Source organism: Gasterosteus aculeatus, chromosome 17, assembly GCF_964276395.1.
Source record: "Gasterosteus aculeatus chromosome 17, fGasAcu3.hap1.1, whole genome shotgun sequence".
Lineage (NCBI taxonomy): Eukaryota > Metazoa > Chordata > Actinopteri > Perciformes > Gasterosteidae > Gasterosteus > Gasterosteus aculeatus.
In genome coordinates, this window is record NC_135705.1 from 18434755 (window position 1) to 18458907 (window position 24153).

Genomic DNA, 24153 nt, shown 5'->3' on the forward strand with positions numbered 1-24153 from the left:
TTGTGTCGAAATACCTCTGTTTTGTGCCGAAATAGCTCAGTTGGGAGAGCGTCAGACTGAAGATCTGAAGGTCCCTGGTTCAATCCCGGGTTTCGGCAATTGTCCTTGCTATATGTGCGCTTGACATTTAGCATTGCCGAGGACAGAAATCCATGCCTTTTGAGCTGCTTCCCCCATCAATGCTGACAGAAAATGCAAAAGCCTCTCGATGGTCCCTACAAATTGTAGCTTATCCTTTTCATGTAGTCTGTGCAACTCCAACTCACTTTTTTGGGCCGAAATACCTCTGTTTTGTGCCGAAATAGCTCAGTTGGGAGAGCGTCAGACTGAAGATCTGAAGGTCCCTTGTTCAATCCCGGGTTTCGGCAATTGTCCTTGCTATACGTGAGCTTGACGTTTAGCATTGCCAAGGACAGAAATCCACACCTTTTCAGCTGCTTTCGCTATCCATGTTAAGGGAAGTTGCAAAAGCCTCTCGATGGTCCCTACAAATTGTAGCTTATCCTTTTCATGTAGTCTGTGCTACTCCAACTCACTTTTTTGTGCCGAAATACCTCTGTTTTGTGCCGAAATAGCTCAGTTGGGAGAGCGTCAGACTGAAGATCTGAAGGTCCCTGGTTCAATCCCGGGTTTCGGCAATTGTCCTTGCTATATGTGAGCTTGACATTTAGCATTGCCGAGGACAGAAATCCACGCCTTTTCAGCTGCTTTCGCTATCCATGTTAAGGGAAGTTGCAAAAGCCTCTCGATGGTCCCTACAAATTGTGGCTTATCCTTTTCATGTAGTCTGTGCTACTCCAACTCACTTTTTTGTGTCGAAATACCTCTGTTTTGTGCCGAAATAGCTCAGTTGGGAGAGCGTCAGACTGAAGATCTGAAGGTCCCTGGTTCAATCCCGGGTTTCGGCAATTGTCCTTGCTGTATGTGAGCTTGACATTTAGCATTGCCAAGGACAGAAATCCACGCCTTTTCAGCTGCTTTCGCTATCCATGTTAAGGGAAGTGGCAAAAGCCTCTCGATGGTCCCTACAAATTGTAGCTTATCCTTTTTATGTAGTCTGTGCTACTCCAACTCACTTTTTTGTGCCGAAATACCTCTGTTTTGTGCCGAAATAGCTCAGTTGGGAGAGCGTCAGACTGAAGATCTGAAGGTCCCTGGTTCAATCCCGGGTTTCGGCAATTGTCCTTGCTATATGTGCGCTTGACATTTAGCATTGCCGAGGACAGAAATCCATGCCTTTTGAGCTGCTTCCCCCATCAATGCTGACAGAAAATGCAAAAGCCTCTCGATGGTCCCTACAAATTGTAGCTTATCCTTTTCATGTAGTCTGTGCAACTCCAACTCACTTTTTTGGGCCGAAATACCTCTGTTTTGTGCCGAAATAGCTCAGTTGGGAGAGCGTCAGACTGAAGATCTGAAGGTCCCTTGTTCAATCCCGGGTTTCGGCAATTGTCCTTGCTATACGTGAGCTTGACGTTTAGCATTGCCAAGGACAGAAATCCACACCTTTTCAGCTGCTTTCGCTATCCATGTTAAGGGAAGTTGCAAAAGCCTCTCGATGGTTCCCACAAATTGTAGCTTATCCTTTTCATGTAGTCTGTGCTACTCCAACTCACTTTTTTGTGCCGAAATACCTCTGTTTTGTGCCGAAATAGCTCAGTTGGGAGAGCGTCAGACTGAAGATCTGAAGGTCCCTGGTTCAATCCCGGGTTTCGGCAATTGTCCTTGCTATACGTGAGCTTGACATTTAGCATTGCCAAGGACAGAAATCCACGCCTTTTCAGCTGCTTTCGCTATCCATGTTAAGGGAAGTGGCAAAAGCCTCTCGATGGTCCCTACAAATTGTAGCTTATCCTTTTCATGTAGTCTGTGCTACTCCAACTCACTTTTTTGTGCCGAAATACCTCTGTTTTGTGCCGAAATAGCTCAGTTGGGAGAGCGTCAGACTGAAGATCTGAAGGTCCCTGGTTCAATCCCGGGTTTCGGCAATTGTCCTTGCTATATGTGCGCTTGACATTTAGCATTGCCGAGGACAGAAATCCATGCCTTTTGAGCTGCTTCCCCCATCAATGCTGACAGAAAATGCAAAAGCCTCTCGATGGTCCCTACAAATTGTAGCTTATCCTTTTCATGTAGTCTGTGCTACTCCAACTCACTTTTTTGTGTCGAAATACCTCTGTTTTGTGCCAAAATAGCTCAGTTGGGAGATCGTCAGACTGAAGATCTGAAGGTCCCTGGTTCAATCCGGGGTTTCGGCAATTGTCCTTGCTATATGTGAGCTTGACATTTAGCATTGCCGAGGACAGAAATCCATGCCTTTTCAGCTGCTTCCCCCATCAATGCTGACAGAAAATGCAAAAGCCTCTCGATGGTCCCTACAAATTGTAGCTTATCCTTTTCATGTAGTCTGTGCTACTCCAACTCACTTTTTTGTGTCGAAATACCTCTGTTTTGTGCCGAAATAGCTCAGTTGGGAGAGCGTCAGACTGAAGATCTGAAGGTCCCTGGTTCAATCCCGGGTTTCGGCAATTGTCCTTGCTATACGTGAGCTTGACATTTAGCATTGCCAAGGACAGAAATCCACGCCTTTTCAGCTTCTTTCGCTATCCATGTTAAGGGAAGTTGCAAAAGCCTCTCGATGGTCCCTACAAATTGTAGCTTATCCTTTTCATGTAGTCTGTGCTACTCCAACTCACTTTTTTGTGCCGAAATACCTCTGTTTTGTGCCGAAATAGCTCAGTTGGGAGAGCGTCAGACTGAAGATCTGAAGGTCCCTGGTTCAATCCCGGGTTTCGGCAATTGTCCTTGCTATACGTGAGCTTGACATTTAGCATTGCCAAGGACAGAAATCCACGCCTTTTCAGCTGCTTTCGCTATCCATGTTAAGGGAAGTGGCAAAAGCCTCTCGATGGTCCCTACAAATTGTAGCTTATCCTTTTCATGTAGTCTGTGCTACTCCAACTCACTTTTTTGTGCCGAAATACCTCTGTTTTGTGCCGAAATAGCTCAGTTGGGAGAGCGTCAGACTGAAGATCTGAAGGTCCCTGGTTCAATCCCGGGTTTCGGCAATTGTCCTTGCTATACGTGAGCTTGACATTTAGCATTGCCAAGGACAGAAATCCACGCCTTTTCAGCTGCTTTCGCTATCCATGTTAAGGGAAGTGGCAAAAGCCTCTCGATGGTCCCTACAAATTGTAGCTTATCCTTTTCATGTAGTCTGTGCTACTCCAACTCACTTTTTTGTGCCGAAATACCTCTGTTTTGTGCCGAAATAGCTCAGTTGGGAGAGCGTCAGACTGAAGATCTGAAGGTCCCTGGTTCAATCCCGGGTTTCGGCAATTGTCCTTGCTATATGTGCGCTTGACATTTAGCATTGCCGAGGACAGAAATCCATGCCTTTTGAGCTGCTTCCCCCATCAATGCTGACAGAAAATGCAAAAGCCTCTCGATGGTCCCTACAAATTGTAGCTTATCCTTTTCATGTAGTCTGTGCAACTCCAACTCACTTTTTTGGGCCGAAATACCTCTGTTTTGTGCCGAAATAGCTCAGTTGGGAGAGCGTCAGACTGAAGATCTGAAGGTCCCTGGTTCAATCCCGGGTTTCGGCAATTGTCCTTGCTATACGTGAGCTTGACATTTAGCATTGCCAAGGACAGAAATCCACACCTTTTCAGCTGCTTTCGCTATCCATGTTAAGGGAAGTTGCAAAAGCCTCTCGATGGTTCCTACAAATTGTAGCTTATCCTTTTCATGTAGTCTGTGCTACTCCAACTCACTTTTTTGTGTCGAAATACCTCTGTTTTGTGCCGAAATAGCTCAGTTGGGAGAGCGTCAGACTGAAGATCTGAAGGTCCCTGGTTCAATCCGGGGTTTCGGCAATTGTCCTTGCTATATGTGAGCTTGACATTTAGCATTGCCGAGGACAGAAATCCATGCCTTTTCAGCTGCTTCCCCCATCAATGCTGACAGAAAATGCAAAAGCCTCTCGATGGTCCCTACAAATTGTAGCTTATCCTTTTCATGTAGTCTGTGCTACTCCAACTCACTTTTTTGTGTCGAAATACCTCTGTTTTGTGCCGAAATAGCTCAGTTGGGAGAGCGTCAGACTGAAGATCTGAAGGTCCCTGGTTCAATCCCGGGTTTCGGCAATTGTCCTTGCTATACGTGAGCTTGACATTTAGCATTGCCAAGGACAGAAATCCACGCCTTTTCAGCTTCTTTCGCTATCCATGTTAAGGGAAGTTGCAAAAGCCTCTCGATGGTCCCTACAAATTGTAGCTTATCCTTTTCATGTAGTCTGTGCTACTCCAACTCACTTTTTTGTGCCGAAATACCTCTGTTTTGTGCCGAAATAGCTCAGTTGGGAGAGCGTCAGACTGAAGATCTGAAGGTCCCTGGTTCAATCCCGGGTTTCGGCAATTGTCCTTGCTATATGTGCGCTTGACATTTAGCATTGCCGAGGACAGAAATCCATGCCTTTTGAGCTGCTTCCCCCATCAATGCTGACAGAAAATGCAAAAGCCTCTCGATGGTCCCTACAAATTGTAGCTTATCCTTTTCATGTAGTCTGTGCAACTCCAACTCACTTTTTTGGGCCGAAATACCTCTGTTTTGTGCCGAAATAGCTCAGTTGGGAGACCGTCAGACTGAAGATCTGAAGGTCCCTGGTTCAATCCCGGGTTTCGGCAATTGTCCTTGCTATACGTGAGCTTGACATTTAGCATTGCCAAGGACAGAAATCCACACCTTTTCAGCTGCTTTCGCTATCCATGTTAAGGGAAGTTGCAAAAGCCTCTCGATGGTTCCTACAAATTGTAGCTTATCCTTTTCATGTAGTCTGTGCTACTCCAACTCACTTTTTTGTGCCGAAATACCTCTGTTTTGTGCCGAAATAGCTCAGTTGGGAGAGCGTCAGACTGAAGATCTGAAGGTCCCTGGTTCAATCCCGGGTTTCGGCAATTGTCCTTGCTATACGTGAGCTTGACATTTAGCATTGCCAAGGACAGAAATCCACGCCTTTTCAGCTGCTTTCGCTATCCATGTTAAGGGAAGTTGCAAAAGCCTCTCGATGGTCCCTACAAATTGTAGCTTATCCTTTTCATGTAGTCTGTGCTACTCCAACTCACTTTTTTGTGCCGAAATACCTCTGTTTTGTGCCGAAATAGCTCAGTTGGGAGAGCGTCAGACTGAAGATCTGAAGGTCCCTGGTTCAATCCCGGGTTTCGGCAATTGTCCTTGCTATATGTGCGCTTGACATTTAGCATTGCCGAGGACAGAAATCCATGCCTTTTCAGCTGCTTCCCCCATCAATGCTGACAGAAAATGCAAAAGCCTCTCGATGGTCCCTACAAATTGTAGCTTATCCTTTTCATGGAGTCTGTGCTACTCCAACTCACTTTTTTGTGCCCCCATCAATGCTGACAGAAAATGCAAAAGCCTCTCGATGGTCCCTACAAATTGTAGCTTATCCTTTTCATGTAGTCTGTGCTACTCCAACTCACTTTTTTGTGCCGAAATAGCTCTGTTTTGTGCCGAAATAGCTCAGTTGGGAGAGCGTCAGACTGAAGATCTGAAGGTCCCTGGTTCAATCCCGGGTTTCGGCAATTGTCCTTGCTATATGTGCGCTTGACATTTAGCATTGCCGAGGACAGAAATCCATGCCTTTTCCGCTGCTTCCCCCATCAATGCTGACAGAAAATGCAAAAGCCTCTCGATGGTCCCTACAAATTGTAGCTTATCCTATTCATGGAGTCTGTGCTGCTCCAACTCACTTTTTTGTGCCCCCATCAATGCTGACAGAAAATGCAAAAGCCTCTCGATGGTCCCTACAAATTGTAGCTTATCCTTTTCATGTAGTCTGTGCTACTCCAACTCACTTTTTTGTGCCGAAATACCTCTGTTTTGTGCCGAAATAGCTCAGTTGGGAGAGCGTCAGACTGAAGATCTGAAGGTCCCTGGTTCAATCCCGGGTTTCGGCAATTGTCCTTGCTATATGTGCGCTTGACATTTAGCATTGCCGAGGACAGAAATCCATGCCTTTTGAGCTGCTTCCCCCATCAATGCTGACAGAAAATGCAAAAGCCTCTCGATGGTCCCTACAAATTGTAGCTTATCCTTTTCATGTAGTCTGTGCAACTCCAACTCACTTTTTTGGGCCGAAATACCTCTGTTTTGTGCCGAAATAGCTCAGTTGGGAGACCGTCAGACTGAAGATCTGAAGGTCCCTGGTTCAATCCCGGGTTTCGGCAATTGTCCTTGCTATACGTGAGCTTGACATTTAGCATTGCCAAGGACAGAAATCCACACCTTTTCAGCTGCTTTCGCTATCCATGTTAAGGGAAGTTGCAAAAGCCTCTCGATGGTTCCTACAAATTGTAGCTTATCCTTTTCATGTAGTCTGTGCTACTCCAACTCACTTTTTTGTGCCGAAATACCTCTGTTTTGTGCCGAAATAGCTCAGTTGGGAGAGCGTCAGACTGAAGATCTGAAGGTCCCTGGTTCAATCCCGGGTTTCGGCAATTGTCCTTGCTATACGTGAGCTTGACATTTAGCATTGCCAAGGACAGAAATCCACGCCTTTTCAGCTGCTTTCGCTATCCATGTTAAGGGAAGTTGCAAAAGCCTCTCGATGGTCCCTACAAATTGTAGCTTATCCTTTTCATGTAGTCTGTGCTACTCCAACTCACTTTTTTGTGCCGAAATACCTCTGTTTTGTGCCGAAATAGCTCAGTTGGGAGAGCGTCAGACTGAAGATCTGAAGGTCCCTGGTTCAATCCCGGGTTTCGGCAATTGTCCTTGCTATATGTGCGCTTGACATTTAGCATTGCCGAGGACAGAAATCCATGCCTTTTCAGCTGCTTCCCCCATCAATGCTGACAGAAAATGCAAAAGCCTCTCGATGGTCCCTACAAATTGTAGCTTATCCTTTTCATGGAGTCTGTGCTACTCCAACTCACTTTTTTGTGCCCCCATCAATGCTGACAGAAAATGCAAAAGCCTCTCGATGGTCCCTACAAATTGTAGCTTATCCTTTTCATGTAGTCTGTGCTACTCCAACTCACTTTTTTGTGCCGAAATAGCTCTGTTTTGTGCCGAAATAGCTCAGTTGGGAGAGCGTCAGACTGAAGATCTGAAGGTCCCTGGTTCAATCCTGGGTTTCGGCAATTGTCCTTGCTATATGTGCGCTTGACATTTAGCATTGCCGAGGACAGAAATCCATGCCTTTTCCGCTGCTTCCCCCATCAATGCTGACAGAAAATGCAAAAGCCTCTCGATGGTCCCTACAAATTGTAGCTTATCCTATTCATGGAGTCTGTGCTGCTCCAACTCACTTTTTTGTGCCCCCATCAATGCTGACAGAAAATGCAAAAGCCTCTCGATGGTCCCTACAAATTGTAGCTTATCCTTTTCATGTAGTCTGTGCTACTCCAACTCACTTTTTTGTGTCGAAATACCTCTGTTTTGTGCCGAAATAGCTCAGTTGGGAGAGCGTCAGACTGAAGATCTGAAGGTCCCTGGTTCAATCCGGGGTTTCGGCAATTGTCCTTGCTATATGTGAGCTTGACATTTAGCATTGCCGAGGACAGAAATCCATGCCTTTTCAGCTGCTTCCCCCATCAATGCTGACAGAAAATGCAAAAGCCTCTCGATGGTCCCTACAAATTGTAGCTTATCCTTTTCATGTAGTCTGTGCTACTCCAACTCACTTTTTTGTGTCGAAATACCTCTGTTTTGTGCCGAAATAGCTCAGTTGGGAGAGCGTCAGACTGAAGATCTGAAGGTCCCTGGTTCAATCCCGGGTTTCGGCAATTGTCCTTGCTATACGTGAGCTTGACATTTAGCATTGCCAAGGACAGAAATCCACGCCTTTTCAGCTTCTTTCGCTATCCATGTTAAGGGAAGTTGCAAAAGCCTCTCGATGGTCCCTACAAATTGTAGCTTATCCTTTTCATGTAGTCTGTGCTACTCCAACTCACTTTTTTGTGCCGAAATACCTCTGTTTTGTGCCGAAATAGCTCAGTTGGGAGAGCGTCAGACTGAAGATCTGAAGGTCCCTGGTTCAATCCCGGGTTTCGGCAATTGTCCTTGCTATACGTGAGCTTGACATTTAGCATTGCCAAGGACAGAAATCCACGCCTTTTCAGCTGCTTTCGCTATCCATGTTAAGGGAAGTGGCAAAAGCCTCTCGATGGTCCCTACAAATTGTAGCTTATCCTTTTCATGTAGTCTGTGCTACTCCAACTCACTTTTTTGTGCCGAAATACCTCTGTTTTGTGCCGAAATAGCTCAGTTGGGAGAGCGTCAGACTGAAGATCTGAAGGTCCCTGGTTCAATCCCGGGTTTCGGCAATTGTCCTTGCTATACGTGAGCTTGACATTTAGCATTGCCAAGGACAGAAATCCACGCCTTTTCAGCTGCTTTCGCTATCCATGTTAAGGGAAGTGGCAAAAGCCTCTCGATGGTCCCTACAAATTGTAGCTTATCCTTTTCATGTAGTCTGTGCTACTCCAACTCACTTTTTTGTGCCGAAATACCTCTGTTTTGTGCCGAAATAGCTCAGTTGGGAGAGCGTCAGACTGAAGATCTGAAGGTCCCTGGTTCAATCCCGGGTTTCGGCAATTGTCCTTGCTATATGTGCGCTTGACATTTAGCATTGCCGAGGACAGAAATCCATGCCTTTTGAGCTGCTTCCCCCATCAATGCTGACAGAAAATGCAAAAGCCTCTCGATGGTCCCTACAAATTGTAGCTTATCCTTTTCATGTAGTCTGTGCAACTCCAACTCACTTTTTTGGGCCGAAATACCTCTGTTTTGTGCCGAAATAGCTCAGTTGGGAGAGCGTCAGACTGAAGATCTGAAGGTCCCTGGTTCAATCCCGGGTTTCGGCAATTGTCCTTGCTATACGTGAGCTTGACATTTAGCATTGCCAAGGACAGAAATCCACGCCTTTTCAGCTTCTTTCGCTATCCATGTTAAGGGAAGTTGCAAAAGCCTCTCGATGGTCCCTACAAATTGTAGCTTATCCTTTTCATGTAGTCTGTGCTACTCCAACTCACTTTTTTGTGCCGAAATACCTCTGTTTTGTGCCGAAATAGCTCAGTTGGGAGAGCGTCAGACTGAAGATCTGAAGGTCCCTGGTTCAATCCCGGGTTTCGGCAATTGTCCTTGCTATATGTGCGCTTGACATTTAGCATTGCCGAGGACAGAAATCCATGCCTTTTGAGCTGCTTCCCCCATCAATGCTGACAGAAAATGCAAAAGCCTCTCGATGGTCCCTACAAATTGTAGCTTATCCTTTTCATGTAGTCTGTGCAACTCCAACTCACTTTTTTGGGCCGAAATACCTCTGTTTTGTGCCGAAATAGCTCAGTTGGGAGAGCGTCAGACTGAAGATCTGAAGGTCCCTGGTTCAATCCCGGGTTTCGGCAATTGTCCTTGCTATACGTGAGCTTGACATTTAGCATTGCCAAGGACAGAAATCCACACCTTTTCAGCTGCTTTCGCTATCCATGTTAAGGGAAGTTGCAAAAGCCTCTCGATGGTTCCTACAAATTGTAGCTTATCCTTTTCATGTAGTCTGTGCTACTCCAACTCACTTTTTTGTGCCGAAATACCTCTGTTTTGTGCCGAAATAGCTCAGTTGGGAGAGCGTCAGACTGAAGATCTGAAGGTCCCTGGTTCAATCCCGGGTTTCGGCAATTGTCCTTGCTATACGTGAGCTTGACATTTAGCATTGCCAAGGACAGAAATCCACGCCTTTTCAGCTGCTTTCGCTATCCATGTTAAGGGAAGTTGCAAAAGCCTCTCGATGGTCCCTACAAATTGTAGCTTATCCTTTTCATGTAGTCTGTGCTACTCCAACTCACTTTTTTGTGCCGAAATACCTCTGTTTTGTGCCGAAATAGCTCAGTTGGGAGAGCGTCAGACTGAAGATCTGAAGGTCCCTGGTTCAATCCCGGGTTTCGGCAATTGTCCTTGCTATATGTGCGCTTGACATTTAGCATTGCCGAGGACAGAAATCCATGCCTTTTCCGCTGCTTCCCCCATCAATGCTGACAGAAAATGCAAAAGCCTCTCGATGGTCCCTACAAATTGTAGCTTATCCTATTCATGGAGTCTGTGCTGCTCCAACTCACTTTTTTGTGCCCCCATCAATGCTGACAGAAAATGCAAAAGCCTCTCGATGGTCCCTACAAATTGTAGCTTATCCTTTTCATGTAGTCTGTGCTACTCCAACTCACTTTTTTGTGCCGAAATAGCTCTGTTTTGTGCCGAAATAGCTCAGTTGGGAGAGCGTCAGACTGAAGATCTGAAGGTCCCTGGTTCAATCCCGGGTTTCGGCAATTGTCCTTGCTATATGTGAGCTTTACATTTAGCATTGCCGAGGACAGAAATCCACGCCTTTTCAGCTGCTTTCGCTATCCATGTTAAGGGAAGTTGCAAAAGTCTCTCGATGGTCCCTACAAATTGTAGCTTATCCTTTTCATGTAGTCTGTGCTACTCCAACTCACTTTTTTGTGTCGAAATACCTCTGTTTTGTGCCGAAATAGCTCAGTTGGGAGAGCGTCAGACTGAAGATCTGAAGGTCCCTGGTTCAATCCGGGGTTTCGGCAATTGTCCTTGCTATATGTGAGCTTGACATTTAGCATTGCCGAGGACAGAAATCCATGCCTTTTCAGCTGCTTCCCCCATCAATGCTGACAGAAAATGCAAAAGCCTCTCGATGGTCCCTACAAATTGTAGCTTATCCTTTTCATGGAGTCTGTGCTACTCCAATTCACTTTTTTGTGCCGAAATACCTCTGTTTTGTGCCGAAATAGCTCAGTTGGGAGAGCGTCAGACTGAAGATCTGAAGGTCCCTGGTTCAATCCCGGGTTTCGGCAATTGTCCTTGCTATACGTGAGCTTGACATTTAGCATTGCCAAGGACAGAAATCCACGCCTTTTCAGCTGCTTTCGCTATCCATGTTAAGGGAAGTTGCAAAAGCCTCTCGATGGTCCCTACAAATTGTAGCTTATCCTTTTCATGTAGTCTGTGCTACTCCAACTCACTTTTTTGTGCCGAAATACCTCTGTTTTGTGCCGAAATAGCTCAGTTGGGAGAGCGTCAGACTGAAGATCTGAAGGTCCCTGGTTCAATCCCGGGTTTCGGCAATTGTCCTTGCTATATGTGAGCTTGACATTTAGCATTGCCGAGGACAGAAATCCACACCTTTTCAGCTGCTTTCGCTATCCATGTTAAGGGAAGTTGCAAAAGCCTCTCGATGGTTCCTACAAATTGTAGCTTATCCTTTTCATGTAGTCTGTGCTACTCCAACTCACTTTTTTTTGCCGAAATACCTCTGTTTTGTGCCGAAATAGCTCAGTTGGGAGAGCGTCAGACTGAAGATCTGAAGGTCCCTGGTTCAATCCCGGGTTTCGGCAATTGTCCTTGCTATACGTGAGCTTGACATTTAGCATTGCCAAGGACAGAAATCCACGCCTTTTCAGCTGCTTTCGCTATCCATGTTAAGGGAAGTGGCAAAAGCCTCTCGATGGTCCCTACAAATTGTAGCTTATCCTTTTCATGTAGTCTGTGCTACTCCAACTCACTTTTTTGTGCCGAAATACCTCTGTTTTGTGCCGAAATAGCTCAGTTGGGAGAGCGTCAGACTGAAGATCTGAAGGTCCCTGGTTCAATCCCGGGTTTCGGCAATTGTCCTTGCTATATGTGCGCTTGACATTTAGCATTGCCGAGGACAGAAATCCATGCCTTTTGAGCTGCTTCCCCCATCAATGCTGACAGAAAATGCAAAAGCCTCTCGATGGTCCCTACAAATTGTAGCTTATCCTTTTCATGTTGTCTGTGCTACTCCAACTCACTTTTTTGTGTCGAAATACCTCTGTTTTGTGCCGAAATAGCTCAGTTGGGAGAGCGTCAGACTGAAGATCTGAAGGTCCCTGGTTCAATCCGGGGTTTCGGCAATTGTCCTTGCTATATGTGAGCTTGACATTTAGCATTGCCGAGGACAGAAATCCATGCCTTTTCAGCTGCTTCCCCCATCAATGCTGACAGAAAATGCAAAAGCCTCTCGATGGTCCCTACAAATTGTAGCTTATCCTTTTCATGTAGTCTGTGCTACTCCAACTCACTTTTTTGTGTCGAAATACCTCTGTTTTGTGCCGAAATAGCTCAGTTGGGAGAGCGTCAGACTGAAGATCTGAAGGTCCCTGGTTCAATCCCGGGTTTCGGCAATTGTCCTTGCTATACGTGAGCTTGACATTTAGCATTGCCAAGGACAGAAATCCACGCCTTTTCAGCTGCTTTCGCTATCCATGTTAAGGGAAGTTGCAAAAGCCTCTCGATGGTCCCTACAAATTGTAGCTTATCCTTTTCATGTAGTCTGTGCTACTCCAACTCACTTTTTTGTGCCGAAATACCTCTGTTTTGTGCCGAAATAGCTCAGTTGGGAGAGCGTCAGACTGAAGATCTGAAGGTCCCTGGTTCAATCCCGGGTTTCGGCAATTGTCCTTGCTATATGTGAGCTTGACATTTAGCATTGCCGAGGACAGAAATCCACACCTTTTCAGCTGCTTTCGCTATCCATGTTAAGGGAAGTTGCAAAAGCCTCTCGATGGTTCCTACAAATTGTAGCTTATCCTTTTCATGTAGTCTGTGCTACTCCAACTCACTTTTTTTTGCCGAAATACCTCTGTTTTGTGCCGAAATAGCTCAGTTGGGAGAGCGTCAGACTGAAGATCTGAAGGTCCCTGGTTCAATCCCGGGTTTCGGCAATTGTCCTTGCTATACGTGAGCTTGACATTTAGCATTGCCAAGGACAGAAATCCACGCCTTTTCAGCTGCTTTCGCTATCCATGTTAAGGGAAGTGGCAAAAGCCTCTCGATGGTCCCTACAAATTGTAGCTTATCCTTTTCATGTAGTCTGTGCTACTCCAACTCACTTTTTTGTGCCGAAATACCTCTGTTTTGTGCCGAAATAGCTCAGTTGGGAGAGCGTCAGACTGAAGATCTGAAGGTCCCTGGTTCAATCCCGGGTTTCGGCAATTGTCCTTGCTATATGTGCGCTTGACATTTAGCATTGCCGAGGACAGAAATCCATGCCTTTTGAGCTGCTTCCCCCATCAATGCTGACAGAAAATGCAAAAGCCTCTCGATGGTCCCTACAAATTGTAGCTTATCCTTTTCATGTAGTCTGTGCTACTCCAACTCACTTTTTTGTGTCGAAATACCTCTGTTTTGTGCCGAAATAGCTCAGTTGGGAGAGCGTCAGACTGAAGATCTGAAGGTCCCTGGTTCAATCCGGGGTTTCGGCAATTGTCCTTGCTATATGTGAGCTTGACATTTAGCATTGCCGAGGACAGAAATCCATGCCTTTTCAGCTGCTTCCCCCATCAATGCTGACAGAAAATGCAAAAGCCTCTCGATGGTCCCTACAAATTGTAGCTTATCCTTTTCATGTAGTCTGTGCTACTCCAACTCACTTTTTTGTGTCGAAATACCTCTGTTTTGTGCCGAAATAGCTCAGTTGGGAGAGCGTCAGACTGAAGATCTGAAGGTCCCTGGTTCAATCCCGGGTTTCGGCAATTGTCCTTGCTATACGTGAGCTTGACATTTAGCATTGCCAAGGACAGAAATCCACGTCTTTTCAGCTGCTTTCGCTATCCATGTTAAGGGAAGTGGCAAAAGCCTCTCGATGGTCCCTACAAATTGTAGCTTATCCTTTTCATGTAGTCTGTGCTACTCCAACTCACTTTTTTGTGCCGAAATACCTCTGTTTTGTGCCGAAATAGCTCAGTTGGGAGAGCGTCAGACTGAAGATCTGAAGGTCCCTGGTTCAATCCCGGGTTTCGGCAATTGTCCTTGCTATATGTGCGCTTGACATTTAGCATTGCCGAGGACAGAAATCCATGCCTTTTGAGCTGCTTCCCCCATCAATGCTGACAGAAAATGCAAAAGCCTCTCGATGGTCCCTACAAATTGTAGCTTATCCTTTTCATGTAGTCTGTGCTACTCCAACTCACTTTTTTGTGTCGAAATACCTCTGTTTTGTGCCGAAATAGCTCAGTTGGGAGAGCGTCAGACTGAAGATCTGAAGGTCCCTGGTTCAATCCGGGGTTTCGGCAATTGTCCTTGCTATATGTGAGCTTGACATTTAGCATTGCCGAGGACAGAAATCCATGCCTTTTCAGCTGCTTCCCCCATCAATGCTGACAGAAAATGCAAAAGCCTCTCGATGGTCCCTACAAATTGTAGCTTATCCTTTTCATGTAGTCTGTGCTACTCCAACTCACTTTTTTGTGTCGAAATACCTCTGTTTTGTGCCGAAATAGCTCAGTTGGGAGAGCGTCAGACTGAAGATCTGAAGGTCCCTGGTTCAATCCCGGGTTTCGGCAATTGTCCTTGCTATACGTGAGCTTGACATTTAGCATTGCCAAGGACAGAAATCCACGCCTTTTCAGCTTCTTTCGCTATCCATGTTAAGGGAAGTTGCAAAAGCCTCTCGATGGTCCCTACAAATTGTAGCTTATCCTTTTCATGTAGTCTGTTCTACTCCAACTCACTTTTTTGTGCCGAAATACCTCTGTTTTGTGCCGAAATAGCTCAGTTGGGAGAGCGTCAGACTGAAGATCTGAAGGTCCCTGGTTCAATCCCGGGTTTCGGCAATTGTCCTTGCTATACGTGAGCTTGACATTTAGCATTGCCAAGGACAGAAATCCACGCCTTTTCAGCTGCTTTCGCTATCCATGTTAAGGGAAGTGGCAAAAGCCTCTCGATGGTCCCTACAAATTGTAGCTTATCCTTTTCATGTAGTCTGTGCTACTCCAACTCACTTTTTTGTGCCGAAATACCTCTGTTTTGTGCCGAAATAGCTCAGTTGGGAGAGCGTCAGACTGAAGATCTGAAGGTCCCTGTTTCAATCCCGGGTTTCGGCAATTGTCCTTGCTATATGTGCGCTTGACATTTAGCATTGCCGAGGACAGAAATCCATGCCTTTTGAGCTGCTTCCCCCATCAATGCTGACAGAAAATGCAAAAGCCTCTCGATGGTCCCTACAAATTGTAGCTTATCCTTTTCATGTAGTCTGTGCAACTCCAACTCACTTTTTTGGGCCGAAATACCTCTGTTTTGTGCCGAAATAGCTCAGTTGGGAGAGCGTCAGACTGAAGATCTGAAGGTCCCTGGTTCAATCCCGGGTTTCGGCAATTGTCCTTGCTATACGTGAGCTTGACATTTAGCATTGCCAAGGACAGAAATCCACACCTTTTCAGCTGCTTTCGCTATCCATGTTAAGGGAAGTTGCAAAAGCCTCTCGATGGTTCCTACAAATTGTAGCTTATCCTTTTCATGTAGTCTGTGCTACTCCAACTCACTTTTTTGTGTCGAAATACCTCTGTTTTGTGCCGAAATAGCTCAGTTGGGAGAGCGTCAGACTGAAGATCTGAAGGTCCCTGGTTCAATCCGGGGTTTCGGCAATTGTCCTTGCTATATGTGAGCTTGACATTTAGCATTGCCGAGGACAGAAATCCATGCCTTTTCAGCTGCTTCCCCCATCAATGCTGACAGAAAATGCAAAAGCCTCTCGATGGTCCCTACAAATTGTAGCTTATCCTTTTCATGTAGTCTGTGCTACTCCAACTCACTTTTTTGTGTCGAAATACCTCTGTTTTGTGCCGAAATAGCTCAGTTGGGAGAGCGTCAGACTGAAGATCTGAAGGTCCCTGGTTCAATCCCGGGTTTCGGCAATTGTCCTTGCTATACGTGAGCTTGACATTTAGCATTGCCAAGGACAGAAATCCACGCCTTTTCAGCTTCTTTCGCTATCCATGTTAAGGGAAGTTGCAAAAGCCTCTCGATGGTCCCTACAAATTGTAGCTTATCCTTTTCATGTAGTCTGTTCTACTCCAACTCACTTTTTTGTGCCGAAATACCTCTGTTTTGTGCCGAAATAGCTCAGTTGGGAGAGCGTCAGACTGAAGATCTGAAGGTCCCTGGTTCAATCCCGGGTTTCGGCAATTGTCCTTGCTATACGTGAGCTTGACATTTAGCATTGCCAAGGACAGAAATCCACGCCTTTTCAGCTGCTTTCGCTATCCATGTTAAGGGAAGTGGCAAAAGCCTCTCGATGGTCCCTACAAATTGTAGCTTATCCTTTTCATGTAGTCTGTGCTACTCCAACTCACTTTTTTGTGCCGAAATACCTCTGTTTTGTGCCGAAATAGCTCAGTTGGGAGAGCGTCAGACTGAAGATCTGAAGGTCCCTGTTTCAATCCCGGGTTTCGGCAATTGTCCTTGCTATATGTGCGCTTGACATTTAGCATTGCCGAGGACAGAAATCCATGCCTTTTGAGCTGCTTCCCCCATCAATGCTGACAGAAAATGCAAAAGCCTCTCGATGGTCCCTACAAATTGTAGCTTATCCTTTTCATGTAGTCTGTGCAACTCCAACTCACTTTTTTGGGCCGAAATACCTCTGTTTTGTGCCGAAATAGCTCAGTTGGGAGAGCGTCAGACTGAAGATCTGAAGGTCCCTGGTTCAATCCCGGGTTTCGGCAATTGTCCTTGCTATACGTGAGCTTGACATTTAGCATTGCCAAGGACAGAAATCCACACCTTTTCAGCTGCTTTCGCTATCCATGTTAAGGGAAGTTGCAAAAGCCTCTCGATGGTTCCTACAAATTGTAGCTTATCCTTTTCATGTAGTCTGTGCTACTCCAACTCACTTTTTTGTGTCGAAATACCTCTGTTTTGTGCCGAAATAGCTCAGTTGGGAGAGCGTCAGACTGAAGATCTGAAGGTCCCTGGTTCAATCCGGGGTTTCGGCAATTGTCCTTGCTATATGTGAGCTTGACATTTAGCATTGCCGAGGACAGAAATCCATGCCTTTTCAGCTGCTTCCCCCATCAATGCTGACAGAAAATGCAAAAGCCTCTCGATGGTCCCTACAAATTGTAGCTTATCCTTTTCATGTAGTCTGTGCTACTCCAACTCACTTTTTTGTGTCGAAATACCTCTGTTTTGTGCCGAAATAGCTCAGTTGGGAGAGCGTCAGACTGAAGATCTGAAGGTCCCTGGTTCAATCCCGGGTTTCGGCAATTGTCCTTGCTATACGTGAGCTTGACATTTAGCATTGCCAAGGACAGAAATCCACGCCTTTTCAGCTTCTTTCGCTATCCATGTTAAGGGAAGTTGCAAAAGCCTCTCGATGGTCCCTACAAATTGTAGCTTATCCTTTTCATGTAGTCTGTGCTACTCCAACTCACTTTTTTGTGCCGAAATACCTCTGTTTTGTGCCGAAATAGCTCAGTTGGGAGAGCGTCAGACTGAAGATCTGAAGGTCCCTGGTTCAATCCCGGGTTTCGGCAATTGTCCTTGCTATATGTGCGCTTGACATTTAGCATTGCCGAGGACAGAAATCCATGCCTTTTGAGCTGCTTCCCCCATCAATGCTGACAGAAAATGCAAAAGCCTCTCGATGGTCCCTACAAATTGTAGCTTATCCTTTTCATGTAGTCTGTGCTACTCCAACTCACTTTTTTGTGCCGAAATACCTCTGTTTTGTGCCGAAATAGCTCAGTTGGGAGAGCGTCAGACTGAAGATCTGAAGGTCCCTGGTTCAATCCCGGGTTTCGGCAATTGTCCTTGCTATACGTGAGCTTGACATTTAGCATTGCCAAGGACAGAAATCCACGCCTTTTCAGCTGCTTTCGCTATCCATGTTAAGGGAAGTGGCAAAAGCCTCTCGATGGTCCCTACAAATTGTAGCTTATCCTTTTCATGTAGTCTGTGCTACTCCAACTCACTTTTTTGTGCCGAAATACCTCTGTTTTGTGCCGAAATAGCTCAGTTGGGAGAGCGTCAGACTGAAGATCTGAAGGTCCCTGGTTCAATCCCGGGTTTCGGCAATTGTCCTTGCTATATGTGCGCTTGACATTTAGCATTGCCGAGGACAGAAATCCATGCCTTTTGAGCTGCTTCCCCCATCAATGCTGACAGAAAATGCAAAAGCCTCTCGATGGTCCCTACAAATTGTAGCTTATCCTTTTCATGTAGTCTGTGCAACTCCAACTCACTTTTTTGGGCCGAAATACCTCTGTTTTGTGCCGAAATAGCTCAGTTGGGAGAGCGTCAGACTGAAGATCTGAAGGTCCCTGGTTCAATCCTGGGTTTCGGCAATTGTCCTTGCTATACGTGAGCTTGACATTTTGCATTGCCAAGGACAGAAATCCACACCTTTTCAGCTGCTTTCGCTATCCATGTTAAGGGAAGTTGCAAAAGCCTCTCGATGGTTCCTACAAATTGTAGCTTATCCTTTTCATGTAGTCTGTGCTACTCCAACTCACTTTTTTGTGCCGAAATACCTCTGTTTTGTGCCGAAATAGCTCAGTTGGGAGAGCGTCAGACTGAAGATCTGAAGGTCCCTGGTTCAATCCCGGGTTTCGGCAATTGTCCTTGCTATACGTGAGCTTGACATATAGCATTGCCAAGGACAGAAATCCACGCCTTTTCAGCTGCTTTCGCTATCCATGTTAAGGGAAGTTGCAAAAGCCTCTCGATGGTCCCTACAAATTGTAGCTTATCCTTTTCATGTAGTCTGTGCTACTCCAACTCACTTTTTTGTGCCGAAATACCTCTGTTTTGTGCCGAAATAGCTCAGTTGGGAGAGCGTCAGACTGAAGATCTGAAGGTCCCTGGTTCAATCCCGGGTTTCGGCAATTGTCCTTGCTATATGTGCGCTTGACATTTAGCATTGCCGAGGACAGAAATCCATGCCTTTTCAGCTGCTTCCCCCATCAATGCTGACAGAAAATGCAAAAGCCTCTCGATGGTCCCTACAAATTGTAGCTTATCCTTTTCATGGAGTCTGTGCTACTCCAACTCACTTTTTTGTGCCCCCATCAATGCTGACAGAAAATGCAAAAGCCTCTCGATGGTCCCTACAAATTGTAGCTTATCCTTTTCATGTAGTCTGTGCTACTCCAACTCACTTTTTTGTGCCGAAATACCTCTGTTTTGTGCCGAAATAGCTCAGTTGGGAGAGCGTCAGACTGAAGATCTGAAGGTCCCTGGTTCAATCCCGGGTTTCGGCAATTGTCCTTGCTATATGTGCGCTTGACATTTAGCATTGCCGAGGACAGAAATCCATGCCTTTTCCGCTGCTTCCCCCATCAATGCTGACAGAAAATGCAAAAGCCTCTCGATTGTCCCTACAAATTGTAGCTTATCCTATTCATGGAGTCTGTGCTGCTCCAACTCACTTTTTTGTGCCCCCATCAATGCTGACAGAAAATGCAAAAGCCTCTCGATGGTCCCTACAAATTGTAGCTTATCCTTTTCATGTAGTCTGTGCTACTCCAACTCACTTTTTTGTGCCGAAATAGCTCTGTTTTGTGCCGAAATAGCTCAGTTGGGAGAGCGTCAGACTGAAGATCTGAAGGTCCCTGGTTCAATCCCGGGTTTCGGCAATTGTCCTTGCTATATGTGAGCTTTACATTTAGCATTGCAGAGGACAGAAATCCACGCCTTTTCAGCTGCTTTCGCTATCCATGTTAAGGGAAGTTGCAAAAGCCTCTCGATGGTCCCTACAAATTGTAGCTTATCCTTTTCATGTAGTCTGTGCTACTCCAACTCACTTTTTTGTGCCGAAATACCTCTGTTTTGTGCCGAAATAGCTCAGTTGGGAGAGCGTCAGACTGAAGATCTGAAGGTCCCTGGTTCAATCCCGGGTTTCGGCAATTGTCCTTGCTATATGTGCGCTTGACATTTAGCATTGCCGAGGACAGAAATCCATGCCTTTTGAGCTGCTTCCCCCATCAATGCTGACAGAAAATGCAAAAGCCTCTCGATGGTCCCTACAAATTGTAGCTTATCCTTTTCATGTAGTCTGTGCAACTCCAACTCACTTTTTTGGGCCGAAATACCTCTGTTTTGTGCCGAAATAGCTCAGTTGGGAGAGCGTCAGACTGAAGATCTGAAGGTCCCTGGTTCAATCCTGGGTTTCGGCAATTGTCCTTGCTATACGTGAGCTTGACATTTAGCATTGCCAAGGACAGAAATCCACACCTTTTCAGCTGCTTTCGCTATCCATGTTAAGGGAAGTTGCAAAAGCCTCTCGATGGTTCCTACAAATTGTAGCTTATCCTTTTCATGTAGTCTGTGCTACTCCAACTCACTTTTTTGTGCCGAAATACCTCTGTTTTGTGCCGAAATAGCTCAGTTGGGAGAGCGTCAGACTGAAGATCTGAAGGTCCCTGGTTCAATCCCGGGTTTCGGCAATTGTCCTTGCTATACGTGAGCTTGACATATAGCATTGCCAAGGACAGAAATCCACGCCTTTTCAGCTGCTTTCGCTATCCATGTTAAGGGAAGTTGCAAAAGCCTCTCGATGGTCCCTACAAATTGTAGCTTATCCTTTTCATGTAGTCTGTGCTACTCCAACTCACTTTTTTGTGCCGAAATACCTCTGTTTTGTGCCGAAATAGCTCAGTTGGGAGAGCGTCAGACTGAAGATCTGAAGGTCCCTGGTTCAATCCCGGGTTTCGGCAATTGTCCTTGCTATATGTGCGCTTGACATTTAGCATTGCCGAGGACAGAAATCCATGCCTTTTCAGCTGCTTCCCCCATCAATGCTGACAGAAAATGCAAAAGCCTCTCGATGGTCCCTACAAATTGTAGCTTATCCTTTTCATGGAGTCTGTGCTACTCCAACTCACTTTTTTGTGCCCCCATCAATGCTGACAGAAAATGCAAAAGCCTCTCGATGGTCCCTACAAATTGTAGCTTATCCTTTTCATGTAGTCTGTGCTACTCCAACTCACTTTTTTGTGCCGAAATACCTCTGTTTTGTGCCGAAATAGCTCAGTTGGGAGAGCGTCAGACTGAAGATCTGAAGGTCCCTGGTTCAATCCCGGGTTTCGGCAATTGTCCTTGCTATATGTGCGCTTGACATTTAGCATTGCCGAGGACAGAAATCCATGCCTTTTCCGCTGCTTCCCCCATCAATGCTGACAGAAAATGCAAAAGCCTCTCGATGGTCCCTACAAATTGTAGCTTATCCTATTCATGGAGTCTGTGCTGCTCCAACTCACTTTTTTGTGCCCCCATCAATGCTGACAGAAAATGCAAAAGCCTCTCGATGGTCCCTACAAATTGTAGCTTATCCTTTTCATGTAGTCTGTGCTACTCCAACTCACTTTTTTGTGCCGAAATAGCTCTGTTTTGTGCCGAAATAGCTCAGTTGGGAGAGCGTCAGACTGAAGATCTGAAGGTCCCTGGTTCAATCCCGGGTTTCGGCAATTGTCCTTGCTATATGTGAGCTTTACATTTAGCATTGCAGAGGACAGAAATCCACGCCTTTTCAGCTGCTTTCGCTATCCATGTTAAGGGAAGTTGCAAAAGTCTCTCGATGGTCCCTACAAATTGTAGCTTATCCTTTTCATGTAGTCTGTGCTACTCCAACTCACTTTTTTGTGTCGAAATACCTCTGTTTTGTGCCGAAATAGCTCAGTTGGGAGAGCGTCAGACTGAAGATCTGAAGGTCCCTGGTTCAATCCGGGGTTTCGGCAATTGTCCTTGCTATATGTGAGCTTGACATTTAGCATTGCCGAGGACAGAAATCCATGCCTTTTCAGCTGCTTCCCCCATCAATGCTGACAGAAAATGCAAAAGCCTCTCGATGGTCCCTACAAATTGTAGCTTATCCTTTTCATGGAGTCTGTGCTACTCCAACTCACTTTTTTGTGCCGAAATACCTCTGTTTTGTGCCGAAATAGCTCAGTTGGGAGAGCGTCAGACTGAAGATCTGAAGGTCCCTGGTTCAATCCCGGGTTACGGCAATTGTCCTTGCTATACGTGAGCTTGACATTTAGCATTGCCAAGGACAGAAATCCACGCCTTTTCAGCTGCTTTCGCTATCCATGTTAAGGGAAGTTGCAAAAGCCTTTCGATGGTCCCTACAAATTGTAGCTTATCCTTTTCATGTAGTCTGTGCTACTCCAACTCACTTTTTTGTGCCGAAATACCTCTGTTTTGTGCCGAAATAGCTCAGTTGGGAGAGCGTCAGACTGAAGATCTGAAGGTCCCTGGTTCAATCCCGGGTTTCGGCAATTGTCCTTGCTATATGTGAGCTTGACATTTAGCATTGCCGAGGACAGAAATCCATACCTTTTGAGCTTCTTCCCCCATCAATGCTGACAGAAAATGCAAAAGCCTCTCGATGGTCCCTACAAATTGTAGCTTATCCTTTTCATGTAGTCTGTGCTACTCCAACTCACTTTTTTGTGCCGAAATACCTCTGTTTTGTGCCGAAATAGCTCAGTTGGGAGAGCGTCAGACTGAAGATCTGAAGGTCCCTGGTTCAGTCCCGGGTTTCGGCAATTGTCCTTGCTATATGTGAGCTTGACATTTAGCATTGCCGAGGACAGAAATCCACGCCTTTTCAGCTGCTTTCGCTATCCATGTTAACGGAAGTTGCGAAAGCCTCTCGATGGTCCCTACAAATTGTAGCTTATCCTATTCATGGAGTCTGTGCTACTCCAACTCACTTTTTTGTGCCGAAATACCTCTGTTTTGTGCCGAAATAGCTCAGTTGGGAGAGCGTCAGACTGAAGATCTGAAGGTCCCTGGTTCAATCCCGGGTTTCGGCAATTGTCCTTGCTATATGTGAGCTTGACATTTAGCATTGCCGAGGACAGAAATCCATACCTTTTGAGCTTCTTCCCCCATCAATGCTGACAGAAAATGCAAAAGCCTCTCGATGGTCCCTACAAATTTTAGCTTATCCTATTCATGGAGTGTGTGCTACTCCAACTCACTTTTTTGTGCCGAAATACCTCTGTTTTGTGCCGAAATAGCTCAGTTGGGAGAGCGTCAGACTGAAGATCTGAAGGTCCCTGGTTCAATCCCGGGTTTCGGCAATTGTCCTTGCTATATGTGCGCTTGACATTTAGCATTGCCGAGGACAGAAATCCATGCCTTTTGAGCTGCTTCCCCCATCAATGCTGACAGAAAATGCAAAAGCCTCTCGATGGTCCCTACAAATTGTAGCTTATCCTTTTCATGTAGTCTGTGCAACTCCAACTCACTTTTTTGTGTCGAAAGACCTCTGTTTTGTGCCGAAATAGCTCAGTTGGGAGAGCGTCAGACTGAAGATCTGAAGGTCCCTGGTTCAATCCCGGGTTTCGGCAATTGTCCTTGCTATATGTGAGCTTGACATTTAGCATTGCCGAGGACAGAAATCCATGCCTTTTCAGCTGCTTCCCCCATCAATGCTGACAGAAAATGCAAAAGCCTCTCGATGGTCCCTACAAATTGTAGCTCATCCTTTTCATGTAGTCTGTGCTACTCCAACTCACTTTTTTGTGTCGAAATACCTCTGTTTTGTGCCGAAATAGCTCAGTTGGGAGAGCGTCAGACTGAAGATCTGAAGGTCCCTGGTTCAATCCCGGGTTTCGGCAATTGTCCTTGCTATTTGTGAGCTTTACATTTAGCATTGCCGAGGACAGAAATCCACGCCTTTTCAGCTGCTTCCCCCATCAATGCTGACAGAAAATGCAAAAGCCTCTCGATGGTCCCTACAAATTGTAGCTTATTCTTTTTATGGAGTCTGTGCTACTCCCACTCACTTTTTTGTGCCGAAATAGCTCTGTTTTGTGCCGAAATAGCTCAGTTGGGAGAGCGTCAGACTGAAGATCTGAAGGTCCCTGGTTCAATCCCGGGTTTCGGCAATTGTCCTTGCTATACGTGAGCTTGACAGTTAGCATTGCCAAGGACAGAAATCCACGCCTTTTCAGCTGCTTTCGCTATCCATGTTAAGGGAAGTTGCAAAAGCCTCTCGATGGTCCCTACAAATTGTAGCTTATCCTTTTCATGTAGTCTGTGCTACTCCAACTCACTTTTTTGTGCCGAAATACCTCTGTTTTGTGCCGAAATAGCTCAGTTGGGAGAGCGTCAGACTGAAGATCTGAAGGTCCCTGGTTCAATCCCGGGTTTCGGCAATTGTCCTTGCTATATGTGAGCTTGACATTTAGCATTGCCGAGGACAGAAATCCATACCTTTTGAGCTTCTTCCCCCATCAATGCTGACAGAAAATGCAAAAGCCTCTCGATGGTCCCTACAAATTGTAGCTTATCCTTTTCATGTAGTCTGTGCTACTC

At 45.8% G+C, this 24153-nt stretch overlaps 1 protein-coding gene and 85 non-coding genes across 86 annotated transcripts in view; all 86 read left to right on the top strand.

Annotated features, from left to right (window-relative positions):
- Positions 1–24153, top strand: part of slc60a1a (solute carrier family 60 member 1a) — a 118045-nt gene that overhangs the window by 31758 nt on the left and 62134 nt on the right. The gene's annotated exons all lie outside the window — the stretch shown is intronic.
- On the top strand, positions 26–98 carry trnaf-gaa (transfer RNA phenylalanine (anticodon GAA)). The gene has a single exon. It is a non-coding gene; the product is annotated as a tRNA-Phe (tRNA).
- On the top strand, positions 296–368 carry trnaf-gaa (transfer RNA phenylalanine (anticodon GAA)). The gene has a single exon. It is a non-coding gene; the product is annotated as a tRNA-Phe (tRNA).
- trnaf-gaa (transfer RNA phenylalanine (anticodon GAA)) lies at positions 566–638 on the top strand. The gene has a single exon. It is a non-coding gene; the product is annotated as a tRNA-Phe (tRNA).
- On the top strand, positions 836–908 carry trnaf-gaa (transfer RNA phenylalanine (anticodon GAA)). Its single transcript has one exon. It is a non-coding gene; the product is annotated as a tRNA-Phe (tRNA).
- Positions 1106–1178, top strand: trnaf-gaa (transfer RNA phenylalanine (anticodon GAA)). The gene has a single exon. It is a non-coding gene; the product is annotated as a tRNA-Phe (tRNA).
- Positions 1376–1448, top strand: trnaf-gaa (transfer RNA phenylalanine (anticodon GAA)). Its single transcript has one exon. It is a non-coding gene; the product is annotated as a tRNA-Phe (tRNA).
- trnaf-gaa (transfer RNA phenylalanine (anticodon GAA)) lies at positions 1646–1718 on the top strand. The gene has a single exon. It is a non-coding gene; the product is annotated as a tRNA-Phe (tRNA).
- trnaf-gaa (transfer RNA phenylalanine (anticodon GAA)) lies at positions 1916–1988 on the top strand. Its single transcript has one exon. It is a non-coding gene; the product is annotated as a tRNA-Phe (tRNA).
- Positions 2456–2528, top strand: trnaf-gaa (transfer RNA phenylalanine (anticodon GAA)). The gene has a single exon. It is a non-coding gene; the product is annotated as a tRNA-Phe (tRNA).
- On the top strand, positions 2726–2798 carry trnaf-gaa (transfer RNA phenylalanine (anticodon GAA)). The gene has a single exon. It is a non-coding gene; the product is annotated as a tRNA-Phe (tRNA).
- On the top strand, positions 2996–3068 carry trnaf-gaa (transfer RNA phenylalanine (anticodon GAA)). Its single transcript has one exon. It is a non-coding gene; the product is annotated as a tRNA-Phe (tRNA).
- On the top strand, positions 3266–3338 carry trnaf-gaa (transfer RNA phenylalanine (anticodon GAA)). Its single transcript has one exon. It is a non-coding gene; the product is annotated as a tRNA-Phe (tRNA).
- On the top strand, positions 3536–3608 carry trnaf-gaa (transfer RNA phenylalanine (anticodon GAA)). Its single transcript has one exon. It is a non-coding gene; the product is annotated as a tRNA-Phe (tRNA).
- trnaf-gaa (transfer RNA phenylalanine (anticodon GAA)) lies at positions 3806–3878 on the top strand. The gene has a single exon. It is a non-coding gene; the product is annotated as a tRNA-Phe (tRNA).
- Positions 4076–4148, top strand: trnaf-gaa (transfer RNA phenylalanine (anticodon GAA)). Its single transcript has one exon. It is a non-coding gene; the product is annotated as a tRNA-Phe (tRNA).
- Positions 4346–4418, top strand: trnaf-gaa (transfer RNA phenylalanine (anticodon GAA)). The gene has a single exon. It is a non-coding gene; the product is annotated as a tRNA-Phe (tRNA).
- On the top strand, positions 4616–4688 carry trnaf-gaa (transfer RNA phenylalanine (anticodon GAA)). Its single transcript has one exon. It is a non-coding gene; the product is annotated as a tRNA-Phe (tRNA).
- Positions 4886–4958, top strand: trnaf-gaa (transfer RNA phenylalanine (anticodon GAA)). Its single transcript has one exon. It is a non-coding gene; the product is annotated as a tRNA-Phe (tRNA).
- On the top strand, positions 5156–5228 carry trnaf-gaa (transfer RNA phenylalanine (anticodon GAA)). The gene has a single exon. It is a non-coding gene; the product is annotated as a tRNA-Phe (tRNA).
- On the top strand, positions 5531–5603 carry trnaf-gaa (transfer RNA phenylalanine (anticodon GAA)). Its single transcript has one exon. It is a non-coding gene; the product is annotated as a tRNA-Phe (tRNA).
- On the top strand, positions 5906–5978 carry trnaf-gaa (transfer RNA phenylalanine (anticodon GAA)). Its single transcript has one exon. It is a non-coding gene; the product is annotated as a tRNA-Phe (tRNA).
- On the top strand, positions 6176–6248 carry trnaf-gaa (transfer RNA phenylalanine (anticodon GAA)). Its single transcript has one exon. It is a non-coding gene; the product is annotated as a tRNA-Phe (tRNA).
- trnaf-gaa (transfer RNA phenylalanine (anticodon GAA)) lies at positions 6446–6518 on the top strand. Its single transcript has one exon. It is a non-coding gene; the product is annotated as a tRNA-Phe (tRNA).
- trnaf-gaa (transfer RNA phenylalanine (anticodon GAA)) lies at positions 6716–6788 on the top strand. The gene has a single exon. It is a non-coding gene; the product is annotated as a tRNA-Phe (tRNA).
- trnaf-gaa (transfer RNA phenylalanine (anticodon GAA)) lies at positions 7091–7163 on the top strand. Its single transcript has one exon. It is a non-coding gene; the product is annotated as a tRNA-Phe (tRNA).
- trnaf-gaa (transfer RNA phenylalanine (anticodon GAA)) lies at positions 7466–7538 on the top strand. Its single transcript has one exon. It is a non-coding gene; the product is annotated as a tRNA-Phe (tRNA).
- trnaf-gaa (transfer RNA phenylalanine (anticodon GAA)) lies at positions 7736–7808 on the top strand. Its single transcript has one exon. It is a non-coding gene; the product is annotated as a tRNA-Phe (tRNA).
- On the top strand, positions 8006–8078 carry trnaf-gaa (transfer RNA phenylalanine (anticodon GAA)). Its single transcript has one exon. It is a non-coding gene; the product is annotated as a tRNA-Phe (tRNA).
- trnaf-gaa (transfer RNA phenylalanine (anticodon GAA)) lies at positions 8276–8348 on the top strand. The gene has a single exon. It is a non-coding gene; the product is annotated as a tRNA-Phe (tRNA).
- trnaf-gaa (transfer RNA phenylalanine (anticodon GAA)) lies at positions 8546–8618 on the top strand. The gene has a single exon. It is a non-coding gene; the product is annotated as a tRNA-Phe (tRNA).
- Positions 8816–8888, top strand: trnaf-gaa (transfer RNA phenylalanine (anticodon GAA)). Its single transcript has one exon. It is a non-coding gene; the product is annotated as a tRNA-Phe (tRNA).
- Positions 9086–9158, top strand: trnaf-gaa (transfer RNA phenylalanine (anticodon GAA)). The gene has a single exon. It is a non-coding gene; the product is annotated as a tRNA-Phe (tRNA).
- Positions 9356–9428, top strand: trnaf-gaa (transfer RNA phenylalanine (anticodon GAA)). Its single transcript has one exon. It is a non-coding gene; the product is annotated as a tRNA-Phe (tRNA).
- On the top strand, positions 9626–9698 carry trnaf-gaa (transfer RNA phenylalanine (anticodon GAA)). Its single transcript has one exon. It is a non-coding gene; the product is annotated as a tRNA-Phe (tRNA).
- On the top strand, positions 9896–9968 carry trnaf-gaa (transfer RNA phenylalanine (anticodon GAA)). Its single transcript has one exon. It is a non-coding gene; the product is annotated as a tRNA-Phe (tRNA).
- Positions 10271–10343, top strand: trnaf-gaa (transfer RNA phenylalanine (anticodon GAA)). Its single transcript has one exon. It is a non-coding gene; the product is annotated as a tRNA-Phe (tRNA).
- Positions 10541–10613, top strand: trnaf-gaa (transfer RNA phenylalanine (anticodon GAA)). The gene has a single exon. It is a non-coding gene; the product is annotated as a tRNA-Phe (tRNA).
- On the top strand, positions 10811–10883 carry trnaf-gaa (transfer RNA phenylalanine (anticodon GAA)). Its single transcript has one exon. It is a non-coding gene; the product is annotated as a tRNA-Phe (tRNA).
- trnaf-gaa (transfer RNA phenylalanine (anticodon GAA)) lies at positions 11081–11153 on the top strand. Its single transcript has one exon. It is a non-coding gene; the product is annotated as a tRNA-Phe (tRNA).
- trnaf-gaa (transfer RNA phenylalanine (anticodon GAA)) lies at positions 11351–11423 on the top strand. Its single transcript has one exon. It is a non-coding gene; the product is annotated as a tRNA-Phe (tRNA).
- Positions 11621–11693, top strand: trnaf-gaa (transfer RNA phenylalanine (anticodon GAA)). Its single transcript has one exon. It is a non-coding gene; the product is annotated as a tRNA-Phe (tRNA).
- trnaf-gaa (transfer RNA phenylalanine (anticodon GAA)) lies at positions 11891–11963 on the top strand. Its single transcript has one exon. It is a non-coding gene; the product is annotated as a tRNA-Phe (tRNA).
- trnaf-gaa (transfer RNA phenylalanine (anticodon GAA)) lies at positions 12161–12233 on the top strand. The gene has a single exon. It is a non-coding gene; the product is annotated as a tRNA-Phe (tRNA).
- On the top strand, positions 12431–12503 carry trnaf-gaa (transfer RNA phenylalanine (anticodon GAA)). Its single transcript has one exon. It is a non-coding gene; the product is annotated as a tRNA-Phe (tRNA).
- Positions 12701–12773, top strand: trnaf-gaa (transfer RNA phenylalanine (anticodon GAA)). The gene has a single exon. It is a non-coding gene; the product is annotated as a tRNA-Phe (tRNA).
- On the top strand, positions 12971–13043 carry trnaf-gaa (transfer RNA phenylalanine (anticodon GAA)). The gene has a single exon. It is a non-coding gene; the product is annotated as a tRNA-Phe (tRNA).
- On the top strand, positions 13241–13313 carry trnaf-gaa (transfer RNA phenylalanine (anticodon GAA)). The gene has a single exon. It is a non-coding gene; the product is annotated as a tRNA-Phe (tRNA).
- Positions 13511–13583, top strand: trnaf-gaa (transfer RNA phenylalanine (anticodon GAA)). Its single transcript has one exon. It is a non-coding gene; the product is annotated as a tRNA-Phe (tRNA).
- On the top strand, positions 13781–13853 carry trnaf-gaa (transfer RNA phenylalanine (anticodon GAA)). Its single transcript has one exon. It is a non-coding gene; the product is annotated as a tRNA-Phe (tRNA).
- Positions 14051–14123, top strand: trnaf-gaa (transfer RNA phenylalanine (anticodon GAA)). The gene has a single exon. It is a non-coding gene; the product is annotated as a tRNA-Phe (tRNA).
- trnaf-gaa (transfer RNA phenylalanine (anticodon GAA)) lies at positions 14321–14393 on the top strand. Its single transcript has one exon. It is a non-coding gene; the product is annotated as a tRNA-Phe (tRNA).
- On the top strand, positions 14591–14663 carry trnaf-gaa (transfer RNA phenylalanine (anticodon GAA)). Its single transcript has one exon. It is a non-coding gene; the product is annotated as a tRNA-Phe (tRNA).
- trnaf-gaa (transfer RNA phenylalanine (anticodon GAA)) lies at positions 14861–14933 on the top strand. Its single transcript has one exon. It is a non-coding gene; the product is annotated as a tRNA-Phe (tRNA).
- trnaf-gaa (transfer RNA phenylalanine (anticodon GAA)) lies at positions 15131–15203 on the top strand. Its single transcript has one exon. It is a non-coding gene; the product is annotated as a tRNA-Phe (tRNA).
- On the top strand, positions 15401–15473 carry trnaf-gaa (transfer RNA phenylalanine (anticodon GAA)). Its single transcript has one exon. It is a non-coding gene; the product is annotated as a tRNA-Phe (tRNA).
- trnaf-gaa (transfer RNA phenylalanine (anticodon GAA)) lies at positions 15671–15743 on the top strand. The gene has a single exon. It is a non-coding gene; the product is annotated as a tRNA-Phe (tRNA).
- Positions 15941–16013, top strand: trnaf-gaa (transfer RNA phenylalanine (anticodon GAA)). The gene has a single exon. It is a non-coding gene; the product is annotated as a tRNA-Phe (tRNA).
- On the top strand, positions 16211–16283 carry trnaf-gaa (transfer RNA phenylalanine (anticodon GAA)). The gene has a single exon. It is a non-coding gene; the product is annotated as a tRNA-Phe (tRNA).
- On the top strand, positions 16481–16553 carry trnaf-gaa (transfer RNA phenylalanine (anticodon GAA)). The gene has a single exon. It is a non-coding gene; the product is annotated as a tRNA-Phe (tRNA).
- trnaf-gaa (transfer RNA phenylalanine (anticodon GAA)) lies at positions 16751–16823 on the top strand. The gene has a single exon. It is a non-coding gene; the product is annotated as a tRNA-Phe (tRNA).
- Positions 17021–17093, top strand: trnaf-gaa (transfer RNA phenylalanine (anticodon GAA)). The gene has a single exon. It is a non-coding gene; the product is annotated as a tRNA-Phe (tRNA).
- trnaf-gaa (transfer RNA phenylalanine (anticodon GAA)) lies at positions 17291–17363 on the top strand. The gene has a single exon. It is a non-coding gene; the product is annotated as a tRNA-Phe (tRNA).
- On the top strand, positions 17561–17633 carry trnaf-gaa (transfer RNA phenylalanine (anticodon GAA)). Its single transcript has one exon. It is a non-coding gene; the product is annotated as a tRNA-Phe (tRNA).
- Positions 17831–17903, top strand: trnaf-gaa (transfer RNA phenylalanine (anticodon GAA)). The gene has a single exon. It is a non-coding gene; the product is annotated as a tRNA-Phe (tRNA).
- Positions 18101–18173, top strand: trnaf-gaa (transfer RNA phenylalanine (anticodon GAA)). Its single transcript has one exon. It is a non-coding gene; the product is annotated as a tRNA-Phe (tRNA).
- On the top strand, positions 18371–18443 carry trnaf-gaa (transfer RNA phenylalanine (anticodon GAA)). The gene has a single exon. It is a non-coding gene; the product is annotated as a tRNA-Phe (tRNA).
- Positions 18641–18713, top strand: trnaf-gaa (transfer RNA phenylalanine (anticodon GAA)). The gene has a single exon. It is a non-coding gene; the product is annotated as a tRNA-Phe (tRNA).
- On the top strand, positions 19016–19088 carry trnaf-gaa (transfer RNA phenylalanine (anticodon GAA)). Its single transcript has one exon. It is a non-coding gene; the product is annotated as a tRNA-Phe (tRNA).
- On the top strand, positions 19391–19463 carry trnaf-gaa (transfer RNA phenylalanine (anticodon GAA)). Its single transcript has one exon. It is a non-coding gene; the product is annotated as a tRNA-Phe (tRNA).
- trnaf-gaa (transfer RNA phenylalanine (anticodon GAA)) lies at positions 19661–19733 on the top strand. Its single transcript has one exon. It is a non-coding gene; the product is annotated as a tRNA-Phe (tRNA).
- On the top strand, positions 19931–20003 carry trnaf-gaa (transfer RNA phenylalanine (anticodon GAA)). Its single transcript has one exon. It is a non-coding gene; the product is annotated as a tRNA-Phe (tRNA).
- Positions 20201–20273, top strand: trnaf-gaa (transfer RNA phenylalanine (anticodon GAA)). Its single transcript has one exon. It is a non-coding gene; the product is annotated as a tRNA-Phe (tRNA).
- On the top strand, positions 20471–20543 carry trnaf-gaa (transfer RNA phenylalanine (anticodon GAA)). The gene has a single exon. It is a non-coding gene; the product is annotated as a tRNA-Phe (tRNA).
- trnaf-gaa (transfer RNA phenylalanine (anticodon GAA)) lies at positions 20846–20918 on the top strand. The gene has a single exon. It is a non-coding gene; the product is annotated as a tRNA-Phe (tRNA).
- Positions 21221–21293, top strand: trnaf-gaa (transfer RNA phenylalanine (anticodon GAA)). The gene has a single exon. It is a non-coding gene; the product is annotated as a tRNA-Phe (tRNA).
- trnaf-gaa (transfer RNA phenylalanine (anticodon GAA)) lies at positions 21491–21563 on the top strand. Its single transcript has one exon. It is a non-coding gene; the product is annotated as a tRNA-Phe (tRNA).
- On the top strand, positions 21761–21833 carry trnaf-gaa (transfer RNA phenylalanine (anticodon GAA)). The gene has a single exon. It is a non-coding gene; the product is annotated as a tRNA-Phe (tRNA).
- trnaf-gaa (transfer RNA phenylalanine (anticodon GAA)) lies at positions 22031–22103 on the top strand. The gene has a single exon. It is a non-coding gene; the product is annotated as a tRNA-Phe (tRNA).
- On the top strand, positions 22301–22373 carry trnaf-gaa (transfer RNA phenylalanine (anticodon GAA)). The gene has a single exon. It is a non-coding gene; the product is annotated as a tRNA-Phe (tRNA).
- Positions 22571–22643, top strand: trnaf-gaa (transfer RNA phenylalanine (anticodon GAA)). Its single transcript has one exon. It is a non-coding gene; the product is annotated as a tRNA-Phe (tRNA).
- On the top strand, positions 22841–22913 carry trnaf-gaa (transfer RNA phenylalanine (anticodon GAA)). Its single transcript has one exon. It is a non-coding gene; the product is annotated as a tRNA-Phe (tRNA).
- On the top strand, positions 23111–23183 carry trnaf-gaa (transfer RNA phenylalanine (anticodon GAA)). The gene has a single exon. It is a non-coding gene; the product is annotated as a tRNA-Phe (tRNA).
- On the top strand, positions 23381–23453 carry trnaf-gaa (transfer RNA phenylalanine (anticodon GAA)). The gene has a single exon. It is a non-coding gene; the product is annotated as a tRNA-Phe (tRNA).
- On the top strand, positions 23651–23723 carry trnaf-gaa (transfer RNA phenylalanine (anticodon GAA)). The gene has a single exon. It is a non-coding gene; the product is annotated as a tRNA-Phe (tRNA).
- trnaf-gaa (transfer RNA phenylalanine (anticodon GAA)) lies at positions 23921–23993 on the top strand. Its single transcript has one exon. It is a non-coding gene; the product is annotated as a tRNA-Phe (tRNA).